This window comes from Carcharhinus amblyrhynchos, chromosome 5 (genome assembly GCF_965287045.1).
Source record: "Carcharhinus amblyrhynchos chromosome 5, sCarAmb.v2.hapA, whole genome shotgun sequence".
Classification (NCBI taxonomy): domain Eukaryota; kingdom Metazoa; phylum Chordata; class Chondrichthyes; order Carcharhiniformes; family Carcharhinidae; genus Carcharhinus; species Carcharhinus amblyrhynchos.
In genome coordinates this window covers 32,480,930-32,497,950 of record NC_137328.1, presented here as the reverse complement: position 1 = coordinate 32,497,950, position 17,021 = coordinate 32,480,930, and positions in this window count along the sequence as shown.

Sequence of the window (17,021 nt, the reverse complement as noted above, 5' to 3'; positions counted from 1 at the left end):
CTAGATCTCTTTGTTCTGTAACTTCCCCCAGGGCCCTACCATTAACTGAGTAAGTCCTGCCCGAGTTCAATCTACCAAAATGCATCAGCTCTCATTTATTTAAATTAAACTCCATCTGCCATTCATCAAAATTGGTTCAATTCCAAGATAACATTCTTCACTGTCCATTATGCCACCTATCTTAGTGTCATCTGCAAACTTACTAACCATGCATCCTATATTCTCATCCAAATCATTAATATCAATGACAAATAACAGTGGACCCAACACTGATCCCTGAGGCACACTGCTGGTCACAGGCCTCCAGTTAGAAAAACAACCCTCTACAACCACCCTCTGGCTTCTGACAAGAAGCCAATTTTGTATCCATTTAGCTACCTCACCCAGGATCCTGTGAGATTTAACCTTACGCAACAACCTACCTTGCAGTACCTTGTCAGAGGCCTTGATAAAGTCCATGTAGACAACATCAATTGCACTGCCCTCATCTACCTTCTAGGTTACCCTTCAAAAAACTCAATCAAATTTGTGAGGCATGATTTTCCGCTCACATGATTTTCCTTGCATCTCTAAATGCCTGTGGATGGTGTCTCTCAAAATATCTTCCAACAACAGATGTGAGGCTCACTGGCCTGTAGGTCTGGGCTTTTCCCTGCAGCCCTTTTTAAACAAAGGTACAACATTTGCCACTCTCCAATCTTCAGACACCTCACCTGTGACTATCGATGAATCAAATATCTTTGCTAGGGGCCCGCAATTTCCTCCCTAGCCTCCCACAATGTCCTGGGATACACTTCATTAGGTCCTGGGGATTTATTTACCTTGATACTCTTTAAGACTTCTGGCATCTTTTTCTCTTTCAGCATCCATCGTTAAGTCTATTCAGGATCTTATATATTTTAATACAATCAACTCTCATTCTTTTAAACCCCAATGAATACAGGCCCAACCTCACAAGATAAATGCACCATCCCAGTTGTCAGTTGAGTCAACCTTTGCTTCTAACACATTTATATTCTTTCTTAAATAAGGTGACCAAAATTGTAAACTATACTCCAGGTACAACTATAACGAAACATCTCCACTTCTATGTCCCATTCCCCTGGCATTAAAATGACATGATGTGGAGATGCCAGTGTTGGACTAGGATAAACACAGTAAGAAGTCTCACAACACCAGGTTAAAGTCCAACGAGTTTATTTGGCAGCACAAGCCACAAGCTTTCAGAGCTCTGCTCCTTCATCAGGTGAATGCGAGTTGTGTTCACAAACAGAGCATATAAAGACACAACCTCAATTTACAATTTGCAAGTCTTTATAGGTAATCAAGTCTTAAAGGTACTGACAATGTGAGTGGAGAGAGTGTTAAGCACAGGTTAAAGAGATGTGTATTGTCTCCAGCCAGGACAGTTAGTGAGATTTTACAAGCCCAGGCAAGTCATGGGGGTTACAGATAGTGTGACATGAACCCAAGATCCCGGTTGAGGCCATCCTCGTGCATGTGGAACTTGGCTATCAGTCTCTGCTCAGCAATTCTGCGTTGTTGTGTGACGTGAAGGCCGCCTTGGAGAATGTTTACCCGAAGATCAGAGACCGAATGTCTGTGACCGCTGAAGACCCCAACAGGAAGGGAAACTCCTACTTGGTGATTGCTGAGCAGTGTTCAATCATCCATTGTCGTAGTGTCTGCATGTCGTAGTGTCCCCAATGTAACCCACCCCCCCATGCATCAGGACACTCATTCCTGCAGCGTATCAGGTATACAACGTTGGCCGAATTGCAAGAGTATGTACTGTGTGCCTGGTAGATGATGTTCTCATGAGAGATGATGGCATCCGTGTCAATGATCCAGCATGTCTTGCGGAGGGTGCAACTGACACCTCCAGGTGCTGAAAGATGCTTTCACAAGAACGGGATATGGTGCTCGATCAACAGTTCCCACACACCTCAGCAAAAAGCTGCACTGACCTCCTCAGAAGATAAACACAGGACACGGCAGACGGAGTACCCTTCGTCATCCAGTATTTCCCCAGAGCGGAAAAGCTATGACATCTTCTCCAGAGCCTTCAACATGTCATCGATGAAGATGAATATCTTGCCAAAGCCATCCCCACACCCCCACTTCTTGCTTTCAAACAACTGCACAACCTCAAATGGACCATAGTCTGCAGCAAACTACCCAGCCTTCAGGAGAACAGTGACCACAACACCACACAACCCTGCCACAGCAACCTCTGCAAGACATGCCGGATCATCGACATGGATGCCATCATCTCACGTGAGAACACCATCCATTAGGTACACAGTACATACTCTTGCAATTTGGCCAATGTTGTGTACCTGATACACTGCAGGAAAGGATGTCTTGAGGCATTGTATGTTGGGGAGACCATGTAGATACTATGACAACGGATGAATGAACATCACTCAACAATCACCAGGCAGGAATGTTCTCTTCCTGTTGGGGAACACTTCAGCAGTCACAGGCATTCAGCTTCTGATCTTCAGGTAAGCGTTCTCCAAGGTGGCCTTCACGACACACGACAACACAGAATCACTGAGCAGAAACTGATAGTCAGTTCCGCACACATGAGGACGGCCTCAACTGAGATCTTGCGTTCATGTCACATTATCTGAAACCCCCACAACTTGCCTGGGCTTGCAAAATCTCACTAACTATCTTGGCTGGAGATAATACACATCTCTTTAACCTGTACTTAACCCTCTCTCCACTCACGTTATCTGTACCTCTAAGACTTGATTACCTGTAAAGATTCACCTTTCAACCATATTTTGTAAATTGAGTTTGTGTCTTTATATGCCCTGTTTGTGAACAGAAATCCCACTCACCTGACGAAGGAGCAGCGCTCTGAAAGCTTGTGGCTTGTGCTACCAAATAAACCTGTCGGACTTAAACCTGGTGTTATTAAAATGACAACATTCCATTTTTCCTTCTAATCACTTGCTGTACATAAAATTAACTTTTTGTGACACCCTGACCCCTCTGTACCACAGAGTTCTGCAATCTCTCTCCATTTCAATCATATGCTGCTTTTCTATTTTTTAAGCCAAGGTGGACAAGTTCAGTACTCCATATTATACTCTATCTACCAATTTTATGTCCACTCACTGTGTCCCTTTGCAGACTTTTATGTTCTCTTAGCAACCTACTTTGCCACCTTCATTGTGTCATCAGTAAATATGGCAACCATACATTTAGCTCCTTCATCCAAGTCATTGATATAATTTGTAAATAGTTGAGGCCTCAGTATTGATCCCTTTTGTACTCCACAAGTTGCACCTTGTCAACACATAATTGACCCAGTTAAGCCAACTCTCTGTTTCTTATTAGTTAACCAATCCTCTATCTATGCCCATATGTTATCCCCTACATTGTGATTTCTTATTTTGGACAATAACTTTTGATGGGTTACCTTATTAAATGCCTTCTGGAAATTTAAGTACAGTTCATCCCCAGGTTTCCCTTTACCCACATTGCTTGTCACTTCCTCAAAGAACTCCAATAAATTAGTTAAACACGGTTTCCCTTTCACAAAACCATGTTGACTCTGCCTAATTACATCTAGATTTCGTAAATGCCCTGTTATAACCTCTTTAATGATAGATTCCAACAATTGGCAGGTGTTAGACTAACTGGCCTGTAGTTTCCTGCTTTTCCTCATTTTTTGATAGAGGAGCCACATTCACTGTTTTCCAATCTGATGGGACCTTTCTAGAATCTAGGGATATTATGATACACTTTCATTAGAAGCATAAAATATTTATTAATAAGAAAGAACTGTACAGATTCCCTACATGTCTTCTGCCTAAGAGACGACACCACCTCCTGAGGTGATTATCCTCTCTCAGTCCCAATTGGTCCCCCAAGACAGGTGACCCTCTTCTGCTGTGCTGCCCTTAAAGAAATAATTGCCAAAAATCACTACAAGGGAATTTTGCAAAATTAAAACCAGCGCATCTATTATCTCAGCAGTGACTTCCAGGATAACATCCAGCAGAACCTGAGGAATTTTCAGCATTTAGTTTTAATAATTTTCTTAGTATCCTTTCCATGGTGCTTGTAATCATTTAAAATCCTCTGTCCCTTTCACCTCTTGATTCACAATTATTTCTGGGCTGCTATTTGTGATGATATTAATAGCGAGAGCTATGTGGGCAATGCATGTAATGGCTTGCTGTGCTGTCTGCCTGCCTGGAAATCAATACAGTCTTCACAGCAACACTAGGCAAACAAATGTTTCCCTTGTTACTTTATCAAACTCAGGATTCTGAGGCATTTTTAACAGTCTTCTCAACTTGATCTATCTCCTTCAAAGATTTGTGTGCGTGAAGCCCTCTGGTCTATCTGTGTTATTTTAGCTCCTTTAAAATTGTCCCATTTCATTTCTATTACCTCTTCGCATTCTTTCCTCTTACACTTCACAGGTAACAAAACTGAAAGCTCTGAATGATAAAGCTCTTGGTATTGTAATGTGATAACTCATTAAAACTTCACAATCAATGCTTTGAAGCTAAATCTAATGGGGCATGGGTAATATTCATAAAACTATATTACAAAATGAAACAGATCATTTGATCTTTGTACAATACCTTGGTTAGCCATTTACTCAGAAAGGGGCAGCTAGTGGAATGGGATGGGGAGGGACGAGAGGTTGGTGGGAGGCGATGCTATTCCAGTCACTGGTGCACAAGTTTGGCAGGCCTCCTTGGCAATTTTATGAAGAGTCAGTTCAGATTGGCAGGCAAGGACGGTGAAGACTGACAGCCCATTTAGAATGGTGGGTGGGCCATAGTGCTGGCCGCATGCCGTGAGGCATCATTTCTAAAAGTTCATGTACATCACGCTGCAGACACAGGCTACAAAGGAGGGGGGGGGTATATCAATGAGGGCAATAGAGGAGAGGTACCCAGTTCACATTCACCCAAATCCCATGGTCAATGATGGGTGAATGCTGCATTTAGATGGTTGAATGGTCTCACTGTGTCATCCTAGCGGCAGGGTTCTGCATTTTTACAGTGCCGCAGGGTGACCAGAACAATGGCCTAGAGACTGGAGTGACACTGCGTAAGTCTGTGCTTCACAGAGAAACACAGTCAAAGCTCACAATGCCTGAAAACATGGAACACACAAAAGGTGTGCTGGTACTAATGGAGTAGCCCACGGACATTGAATGGGCAGCCCGTGACTGAGGGTGAGACAGATGTGGAAGCTGTGTTGCGTGGTAGTTGTGTCTATCATTTCCTTTGTGTGAACTATGTATCACTGTGGATCTTCCACACCACTGGAAGGTCCTGGGTAAGGGGAGACACTCGGGTTTGTTGAAGGAACAACTGTTTCACATCTATCATTCTGCGCAAAGGTTCTGAAGCAGAAGCAGAAAAAATGGGTACCCCTGCTCCATAGATATGTTAGAAGACTCTGAGCAACATGGTGGCACAATGGTTAGCACTGCTGCCTCACAGCTCCAGGAGCCTGGGTTCAATTCCGGCTTTGGTCACTGTCTGTGTGGAGTTTGCACCTTCTCCCTATGTCTGTGTGGGTTTCCTCCGTGTGCTCCAGTTTCCTTCCACATCGAAAGATGTGTGGGTTAGATGTATTGGCCATGCTAAATTGCCCCTTAGTGTTCTGGGATGTGTAGGTTAGAGGGGTTAGTGGGGTAAATATGTGGGGTTAAGGGGATATTGCCTAGATGAGATTGTTATCGGTGCCAACTCGATGGGCTGAATGGCCTCCTTCTGCACTGTAGGGATTCTATGATTCTATGACTCAGTAACCCAGAACACTGCGTCACTTCAATTAGCACATTCTCCACCAGCACAAATACACTCACATCAGTTCTATGTATGGAACAGGTGGCACTGCCGGGTGAGCACTGCACAGATCAACAAAAGGAGGTCAAAGAGACAGTGACAGAGTGACAGTTGCAGCCATTTCCCCTCACAGTAAGGAGAAGCCAAATGATGTCCTGCTGTATGCAGGGGGCAAAGGATGATAAGAACTATAAATATGTGTTCCAAACCCTGTTCCATATACAGAGGCATCATCGCAAGCTGTGGTTCTCTCTCACCAGCATGTCTTGTAAAATAACGTCCTTAGTTACTCAAAGGCTCACAAATTCAGAGAGGTTGTTTTCACCACATCAGCAAAACAACAGATGTTTAAGCAGCATTATAATGTATGACGATCAATTAGGCTTCAAGAGACAGAGAAGTCCCTTACATAAACATTGAGGGAGTGTACCCATGCCATAAGCAGCTCCATGATGTGGAGATGCCACTGTTGGACTGGGATAGGCACAGTAAGAAGTCTCACAATACCAGGTTCAATTTGGAATCATGAGCTTTCGGAGCACTGCTCCTGCATCAGGTGAGTTAATAAACAGCTCCAGGAGCTGGATGTTACTGACATCATATTCCTTACCCCCCCCCGATCTAATGAATCCCTTCAATTGTGATCTTGGTCATCAGCCCATCGACCCAAACCCTAGCAATGATATTACTCTGGGACAGCCTTCACTGATTCAGAGTGAGATTTCCATCCCCATATGAGAGGAAGGCTCACCTAGAGAGCTGCTGGCCAATCTGATTGGCTGGTAGCTCTGTAGTACCAACAGAGCCAGTTTCAAACAGTGGCCACAACTGAAACCACAGTCAGCTCCCAAGGAAAGAGAAGTGATGGAGTCCAGACTTAAACACTTAAATGGGCCTGGTGGGGCTAGGTGGTAGAGGATAGGGGAGGAGAGGAGGACTGGCTTTGAGATATCCGGGAAACGAGGGTATGGTCTTGGGGGTGGGGTGCCTCCAATGGCACAGGGAAACCCCACTTCCTGCCTGATATCAGTCTGTGTGATGTATGTGGCTGGAATACCCATTTTGCTGTATGTAAAATACCAACAGAAGTGGAATGAGGTCCTTAAATGACCATTAATTGATCACTCAACTGCCTCAATAGGCCTAAAGGCAGGCAGACTCCCTGATACTTTCCCTGCTCACTATAATATGGGAGAGTGGGAAGGTCATGTGAAGATCACCTACTTTATTTTGAGTCCCCTTCCATTAAATACGTTGATGTGTGGTGGGGGAACAGTGCTTAAAACAGCTCCATGTTTTTGGCATGTGAGAGTGGTGACATTCATGTGAGTGGTGACAACACATGGCTGCTGTGGTTGAATTCAGATCTCCATAGCATCCTTCATTCTGGGATATATGGAGCGATGGGTGGATAAGATGGTCTGATGATGCATTTCCCCATTTCCAGATTATTTCAGTCAGGGCATGTGGGCCCTGAAACGGTTCAGGAGAGACGAGGTAATGAGCTCAGTAGAGCTCAGTCACAAGTATCTAGTGCAAAGGAGCAGGAAAAACTGCAGGTTACTTCCACAGTCCCTCCATGAGTAGGGGTAGAAAGCATCCTGTAGAAGAAAGCATACAAATGCATACAAATGCATGTATTAACCAGCAATTGGTGTTTCACTGGATAATAATTAGTTGTTAAATGGAGAAGAGTTTAATGAGAGTGTTTTATGTTTTATGAGAGTGGCTTCTATCATTTTCTGAAGGCAGGCAGAGATGGGCAATAAATGCAGCCAATGTTGCCCACAAAAATAAATAAATGTTGACAAGATGTTCTCCCATCATGTGTAGCTGTGCCAAGTTTCTTGCTTCTTTGTTGCATTGTCAGAATACTGTCTATCCATTTAGGTGGATCTTAGAGATCTTGGGATGATATTGGAGAACGAGTAGTGAGATATCCATTGATACCCCAGCCAACATCAGTGAAACAGATGAATCTGTTCTACATCTAATTTGTTGTTGGCAGGGTTGTGTAGAGATAATGATGGTGAACAAGGTAGAATAGAGACATGGAAATCCCATCAAAGGGAGATGAGTAGAATTGCTTTAAGGTTAGACTTCCTGGAAGTGAAGTGGCAGTGCATTAACTAGTAATATAAAAGCGAACTACTGTGAAAACTAATCTGAAATGAGAACAGAGAACGCTGGAAATGTTTGGCAGGTCTAGCTAACTTCCTGATGAAAGTTCACTGACCTGAAATGTTAACTCTGTTTCTGTGTCCACAGATGCTGCCAAACCTGCTGTGTATTTCTAGCATTTTCTGCTGTTAGTTCAAGTTTCCAGCATATATAGTATTTTGCTCTTGTGTTTTCTTAATTGATTTTTTATTACATTAGTTGTTTATGGGTTTCACTTGAAAAAAATCAGCTACAGTCCCTTTGTCTATATTTTTTACTCATTCATTCATGGGATGTGAATATTGCTGACTAGGCCAGTATTTATTGTCCATCTCTAATTGTCTTTGTGAAGGTGGCGGTGAACTGTATTCTTGAACCACTGCAGTCCATGAGGTGTCAATTCACACAGTGCTGTTAGGAGATGAGTTCCAGGATTTTGACATAATGATAGTGAAGGAACAGTGATATATTTTAAAGTCAAGGGTGAGTGGCTTGGAGAGGTCCTGGCAGGTAGTGCTGTTCCTATACATCTGCTGCCTTTATCCTTCAAGATGGTAGAAGTCATGGGTTTGGAAGGTGCTGCAACAACAGTGACTACAGTTCAAAATAACTTATTAGCTGTGAGGTCCTGGAGACATAGAAGTTGCATTAACCCGGTCCACATTTGAACTCAAGTCCCAACGCTGAAAGATTTGTATTAACCTGGTGAGGCAAACAGTTCCCTTTGCATAACATATTGAGAAAATTGAGTTCTTCCACTTTCAGTACTTAGTTTGATAAGTTTGGCAGGAAGATGTTGAACAGCTTGCCCCTACAGTGACCTTACATACTGCTCCATTTAAAATGATATGCCATGATAAGCTTAAATATTTACTCTCCTCAGATGGTATTGCTGTGAGAAGACACACTTCGCACTGCTTGCAAAGACTGACATGATTTAAAGGTTGTCAGTACAGGAAATGAAATCAAGATTAATTTACTTACAGTTTGCAAAAGAACAGACCCATCAAATTTGTCTTTCAATAATTTTATTACAAGATCTGAATCACTGTGCCACCGTGAAGGCAGCATGGTGGCACAGTGGTTAGTATTGCTGCCTCACAGCGCCAAGGACCTGGATTCAATTCTCGGCTTGGGTCACTGTGTGGAGTTTGCACATTCTCCCTACGTCTGCATTGGTTTCCTCCGGGTGCTCCGGTTTCCTCCCACATTTCAAAGATGTGTGGGTGAGGTGGATTGGCAATTCTAAACTGCCCTTCAGTGTCAGGGGGACTAGCAGGGTAGATACATGGGGTTATGGGAAAAGGGATTGGGTGGGATTGTGGCTGGTGTAGATTCAATGGGCTGAATGGCCTCCTTCTGCACTGTAGGATTCTATGACTTTATGATCTTCTTCCTTCGTTCCCTGCCTGAAGGCAAATCCTTAATAATAATTGACAAAGTACCATAATCTTTGGTGGAGTGGCAAAGGAGGCCTTGAGCTACCTAAGCCAGAATGGGGACTGAAAACTGTGCGGTTGGTTTTAATCGAATCTACAAGAAGCTATCCAAGCAACTGAGTATGTTGGTGTTTGGAATTCTCTTCCTCAGAGAGCAATGAGAGCTGGGCCATAGTTTATATTCAAGACTGAGTTAGACAGATTTCTGATTGATAAGAGAGTTAAGGGTCATGACAGACAAGCCGTAAAGGCCACAGTAAGATTAACCAAGATTTCATTGAATGGCAGAACAGGCTCAATGGGCCAATTTGTTATCATCTGATGATCGTCTGGATAAGGCAGGTAATCGTCAGATTTTTAATATATACTTTTTGCATAGGCATATATAATTCTTCATGATCATTAGGACAAAATCCTGAAATTCCCTAACTGATAGAATGGTGGGTGCACCTTAAGAACATAAGAACATAAGAAATAGGAGCAGGAGTAGGCCATCTAGCCCTTCGAGCCTGCCCCGCCATTCAATAAGATCATGGCTGATCTGTCGTGGCTCAGTTCCACTTTCCCACCCTCTCCCCATAACCCTTAATCCCCTCTCTTATCAAGAACCCATCAACCCGCTTCTTAAAAATATTTAGCGAGGCAGCCTCCACCACTTCAACGGGCAGAGAATTCCAGAGATTCACGACCCTTTGAGTGAAGAAGTTCCTCCTCAACTCCGTTCTAAACCGCCTCCCCCTTATCTTGAGGCTGTGCCCCCTAGTCCTACTGTCTTTTTTGAGCGGGAAGAGTCTCTCCACCTCTATCCTATCCATCCCATTCATCATCTTATACGTCTCAATGAGATCTCCCCTCATTCTTCTAAACTCTAATGAGTACAAGCCTAGTTTATTCAGCCTCTCCTCATAGCTCAATCCCCTCAACTCCGGTATCAGCCTAGTAAACCTCCTCTGCACTCCCTCCAGGGCCAAAATATCCTTGCGCAGGTGCGGCGCCCAAAACTGCACACAGTACTCCAGCTGCGGCCTCACCAATGCCCTATACAGCTGCAGCAAGACCTCCCTACTTTTATATTCAATCCCCCTCGCTATGAAGGCCAGCATCCCATTCGCCTTCCTGACCACCTGCTGCACCTGCAAGCTGGGTTTTTGCGACTCATGCACAAGGACCCCGAGGTCCCTCTGCACCGTTGCCTGCTGCAGTTTTTCGCCACGTAAGTAATAGTCCTTCCTACCATTCTTCCTACCAAAGTGGACCACCTCACACTTGCCAACATTAAATTCCATTTGCCATTTCCTGGCCCATTCGCCCAGCCTATCTAGATCCTTCTGCAGACTCTCCACACCCTCTGCGCAATTTGCCTTTCCCCCAATCTTGGTGTCATCAGTAAATTTCGACACCCTGCACTCGGTTCCCTCCTCCAGATCAACATCAAACACAACTGTTCAAGAAGGAGTTTCTAATGGATAACTAGAGTGGGTGAAAATATTGGCCCTACCAATGACACCCACATCACAAGAATTAATTAAAATTAACTAAAATTATAAATCCATTAATTTAAAACATTAAAACCCAACATAGAATGAGAGGAAACTGAAAAATGGACCAGCCTGCAAAGTGAATTCAATAGATTGCTCCCATAGATATTATTTGGCATTTTTTGTGGAACCCCACCCCAATCTGTTGCTCACTCCCCAATCTGACAGCAACATTGCCCCTCTGATCACTGGGCATTATCATCCCTGACCCCAGCAACCATTACCCTCCTTCTCACACACCCTTCTAATCACTCCCTCTCCAGTTTTCTTTCTCATGGTTAACCCTGTTGCTACCCTCTCCTCTACAGCCAGTTCCAGTTCCTGATCGCCCTTCCATTCTGCTGAATACAGTCCTGTGTGGTCATGTTTGAAAGTGCAGCAGCCTGAAATCAAGGCCTCTTCTTCACTACATTGTCTGTTAGGTGTCCACACTTTGCTAGTTTGATGATAATGAGGCCAGAATTCCATATTAGGGACAATACATCTCAAGCTTCTACACTCCAGCACATGGGACATGCTTCAATTCTGAGCAAAGTAAACTTTTGGCCTCATGTGCCCCAACCTGTTTGTCAAGGGATACTTGGATGCTTAGTTTTGATTGGTTGTGCTCATCCTGGTCACTTGTTCTTATGCATATCACGGAGAAAACGGGGGACGTAAAGATGGGTCCTTGAAATACTCAGGAAATGACAGTCTGTGATTGGGAAGAGAAGTCAATGTTGGAATGCTGTGGCTATGATTGGACAAAAGTGGAACAAAGAAAAGGTTGCCCACCAAGTTCAGTAAAGAATCGGTCATAGAATCCCTACAGTGCAGGAAGGGGCCATTCAGCCTATTGAGTCTGCACTGACTCTCCGACAGAGCATCTTACCCAGGTCTATCCCTATCTTATCCCTGTAACTCTATATATTCATCCCACTAATCCCCCTAAACATCTTGGGAACCTAAGGGACAATTTAGCATGGCCAATCCATCTAACCTGCACATCTTTGAACTATGGGAGGAAACTGGAACGCCTGGAGGAAACCCACACAGACAAGGGAGGAATGTGCAAACTCCACACATTACCCAAGGTTGGAATTGAACCCAGATCCCACAGCCATGCATGTGAAGGCTGTAGAAAGGTTAAAGAGAAAAAGGACCAAAACCATGATCACAGGAAATGTCATTTGTGACCAATTCTATTCTTCAGGTAGGGCAGAATCCAGGTTACAGATGTTATGCAAAGAATTATGGGAGAGATGGCTACTGACTAGGAGGGGACAACACAAGGACTCCGGGGAGAAAAGGGAGATCGATGACAGGGCAGCAATTTGCCAGGACACAGGACTTGAGGATGGATGTTGCTGGAGCTGTGAAGCAGCAGTGCTAACCACTGTACTACCATGCCACCCCTAAGAGACTAGCCATTATTAGTACTAAAGTGCCAGTCACTTAGTATTTAGTATATTATTGACCCTAAAATGGAATAGAACATTTCTGAATGTTCTGTCTACACTAGTTCAATTCTAATGTACTAGTTCTAGGATCTGAAGTGCTCTGCCACTTTGAATACATTGCTTACAGACAATACAGAAGATATGGATGCCTTTAAGACTTGGTTGTTTTTATTTGACCATTTCTTTTTGATCAGTTTTACAAATTCAGAAGTCCTCTGGTTCTTTAAACAATATGGCTGAGTACCATTCATGTGAAAATAATAAGGTTAAAACACCAATAGGTCACGTCACTTCGTAGCTTTTATGTGTTCTTTTAAGTACATACAGCTGTTAGCACGATATTAAGACCAGCACTTATCTATCTGCTTTGCAATATTTGACTTTCTTCTATTATTTGCCATTTGGAAATCCATTAAACATCCCTGTTGGCCAGCGTAAGCCTTTTTTCTGGTGCTTCAGTACAAAATAAATACTGAGTAGCTTTCAGTGCATATGGCTGACATTGACCTGCAAGACGTAATGAATGGAAAGATTCTGGGGCTGCTTACGTCTGTCTCAGTTTACTGACGGCTCCCAAGTTACAGAAAATAATTATATTTTCCAAGATCTCATTGTTAATTTGATTCGATACAGGGAGGTGTTGGAAGAGGACCTTAGTGTTGCGGGTGGTTAGTTAGTGAGAGGCCCATTTTCTCACGTGCTTCAGAGAATGAGTCAACAATGACCTGGAGCTCAGTTTCTGAGTGAACACACACATCATCTTCATACTGAAGCTCTCTGTCTGAGGTCAGAGTGATATTGGTTTTGGATTGAAGGCGAGATAGGTTGAACATTTTTCCGTATCTTCTGCAGACTATCTTCATGCCTGCATTAGAGGAAGGAAAATGGAGAAGAGAGTTGGTGTAATTATGGCCCCCAATGTGCCACCTCCTTCAGCCAACTGAGGAAAAATATACGTGAGGATCAGGATCTCAAACCTGAGACTGAGATGATGCTTTACTGGGCAACAGTATTCCATGTGCTCCGATATGCTTCGGAGAATTGGATAACCTGTGTCAGGCACTTCAAAGCATTGGAGGAGTACCAGCAGCAATACCTTTGTAAAATTCCCCAAATCTGGTGGCAGGAAAGGTGGTTCAGCATCAGTGTCCTGTCCTAGCAGAAACACTTTAGAGATGTTCTCGAAGTATTCCTAAAAGAGTCAAGCATATCTGTCATCTCATGGAAAACCTTAAGTAAGTAAGTAACTTATTTATTAGTCACAAGTAAGCTTACATTAACACTGCGATCAAGTTACTGTGAAATTCCCCTAGTCGCCACACTCCAATGCCTGTTCAGGTACACTAAGGGAGAATTTGGCATGGCCAATTCACCTAACCTAACTTGGCTTGTTGCTGACAGAAATGGAGAAAACTCATTCAGGAAATTGCCAAACACATTGACAGACTTTGTCGTGAATCTGCAGAGGTGAAGCTGAGGAGCTTGAGGGAGCGCACAAACCTCCAAGCAACGCATCTAGCCAACCTTTTTTTGGCAGAAATCCCACTTGTGCATGTGAATAGGGCTTTCTCTGCATCTCCGGTGAAGCGGCCAGTTCTGCGACTCTATAGCTTTGGGTCAAATGCTGCAAGCTATCTTGACTGAAAATTAAAAGATGATGTCCCCTCCCACTTGGGAACCCCACACAGTGAAAGCACAGGTCAGAGAATTGGGCCCATTGTGTTGAGTATTCTTCATTATGTCCACACTTCTGTAGTGTGGAGATGCCGGCATTGGACTGGGGTAAAGACAGTAAGAAGTCTCACAACACCAGGTTAAAGTCCAACAGGTTTATATGGTAGCACAAGCCACTAGCTTTCAGAATGCTGTTTATGTTTGTGATCAGAACTCTCCACTCACCTGACGAAGGAACAGCATTCCAAAAGCTAGTGGCGTTTACTACCAAATAAACCTGTTGGACTTTAACCTAGTGTTGTGATACTTCTTACCACACTTTCATAAACAGAGGCTCCTCCATGGGAGTGCTGATTAATCCTTCAGAACAACACTTAACACTTTATTATAGAAAAATGCCCCAGGGTGCTTTATATTGTGGAATCAGACAAAATTTAGACAAAGAAGGGGAAACCGCAGGAGGGGAGGTTTGGGGTTTAATTAATCCTGTAATGAGAGAAAGAGGTTGAGGAGTAAAGCCTAGATAACTGAAGACACAAGTGTTAATGAAGAAGTATATACAAGAGGCCAGAGCCAGCAAAACAATGAGGGATTTAGTGCAAATTGGACCCAAGGGGACAGAAGGTGAGTAGTGTGGACCAAGTGAGCTTGGTGATTGGTTAGACAACAAGAGAATGAGCAGCAGTCAGAGCTGGAGTAAGAGAGGTTTGCAGATGGGGTTAAGGGGAAGAGGGGAGAAGCGGTGTATACTGTTCAATGGATAGTCACATTTTGTGAAAGGCAAAAGGAGCTTGCATTTCTTGAACAGAAATAAAATGCAGGGATTGAGGGAAAATGCAGGGGAATATACCGCTAATGTCTTTGTTGCACACTCAATAAAAGAATACAAGTGTGAAGGTATAAAATGGTTCCTGCAGTAATATTTTTTAAAGGTTTAGGTACTTTGGTTGTTTGTTATTGTTTCTCCACCTGCACCTAGTACTGCACAAGACAGACTTTCATCTGATTCCACAGTGAGGGTTTTCCTAGAACAGACCACTATCGCCTGTTGCTGGGGCTACTCTAATTCCAGGCAATTTAATTTTTTTGAAATTTTTCTATTGCAAAGAATCTGGAAGGACTTTTGGGTGACTTAAAGCTATTTTGGTGACTCCCTGCGTCTACCAGAGTTTTGACACATCCTCAAAAAAGGCACCAGAGGGGAACTTGACGTGCACAATAAGGTGCCACAAGTAGTAGGGCAGTTACAGACCAACAGATGCAGTTGGTCTGTATCTGCTGTAGGACAGAGAGATGAGCCATAGGCTGAAGCATGGGTCAGCTTCAAGCCATCCTCCCTGTCAGGTTGGAGCTGGAATATTTCATGTTCTTGACACTGACAGGAGGAAATCTGACAGAATAGGCAAAGCACCCAGCATCTTAGTGCCAATTCAGCACTCTTGTGTTTGTCTCCCACCAAGGTACTCATTTGTGTCCTCTGCAGCAGAACTGATCTATCAGCTTGCCCTTCAGTGAGCTGGCAAATGATTTATTCTTTACCCTTAGCCTGGCTGAAGCCCATTTGTACCCAGACAACTCTTTATTAGTATCAAAGATATATGCAGTGCCAATATCTGAGCCAATGGTTATGAGTGTCACATCAAGTGACAGGAGCCCTTTATTAGTGTTGTGCTGTTGCTCTCTTTCCTTCCCCTGGGGTTTCTGTAGCTGTATATCCTCCTCCACCTTTTGGCAGCTTCTCCTGTTTTGTGTGGCCTCTCCCATTCATTGCAATTCCCAGAGGATTCCCAGAATTCCCAGATTATTGATATCTGGAAGCAACTTGCTTCAACACAATTTTATATGTCAAAGAAGTATTACAAAATCAACTAGATCACTTCTTGTATTCAAACTTTAGTCAACTATAGGAAAGCTTCAAGAATTAGCAGTATCCAGAAGAAATGATCCAAAAACTGAGGGTACTGTCTGATCTTTTTAAACAATACTGGCTGTAGGACCTTCATCTTTTCATGTTGACATAGTTATGAAAAGTTAAGACTTGTGAGAACTCCTTCAATAGCACCTTTTAAATCCTCGACCCATACCATCCAGGGCAGCAGTGCATGAGAATGTCACATGGGCTACAGCAGTTCAAGGAGATGGCTCACCAGCCCCTTCTCTGGCATAGTGGTATTCTCACTGGACTAATAATCCAGAGGCTTAAGGTAAAGCTCTGGGAACCCAGGTTTGAATCCTACCATGGTTGATGGTGAAATCTGAATTCAAGTAAAATCTGAAATTAAAAGACTAATGGTGACCGTGTTGATTGTTGTAAAAACCCTTTTGGTTCACCACATGCTTTTGAGAAGGAAATCTACCATCCTGACTTGGTCTGGATTACACGTGACTCCAGAACCACTACAATGTGATTGACTTTTAAATTTCCTCTGAAATGGCCTATCACTCAGTTCAAGGGCATTAGGGATGGACAATAAATGCTGGCCTAGCCACTGATGCCCACATGCCCTGAATGAATATAAAAAGCTCTAGTTTGCATGATGATCTGACTATTTTGCATACTATTGGTGGTCTTTAGGCATACACACAATGATATCCCATGTACTTCTCAAGAGGAGTGTACCTTACATCTCAGATCCCATTTTCAAGTTTTAATTAACAACATTAGCCCTAAAAAACTGCCACTCATGGTCCATTGTTTAGCTCCTTCTGCCATTGCATCTGAATAACTGCACCTAACAGCAAGTGGCTGATTTTCTTCACAGAATTATCTATTATTTTTCTGATTTGTAGTGCTTACATTAATGTGTTAAAAACAAGCTGATTTATTCATTACTCCAGGTATGCCATTGCCTGTCTACAAATAATCTGGATGATTGGTGACAGACGTAAAAGTCTTTTCTGTCATGAATAAAGAAATGTCAGAAACACTCCATTACGTCT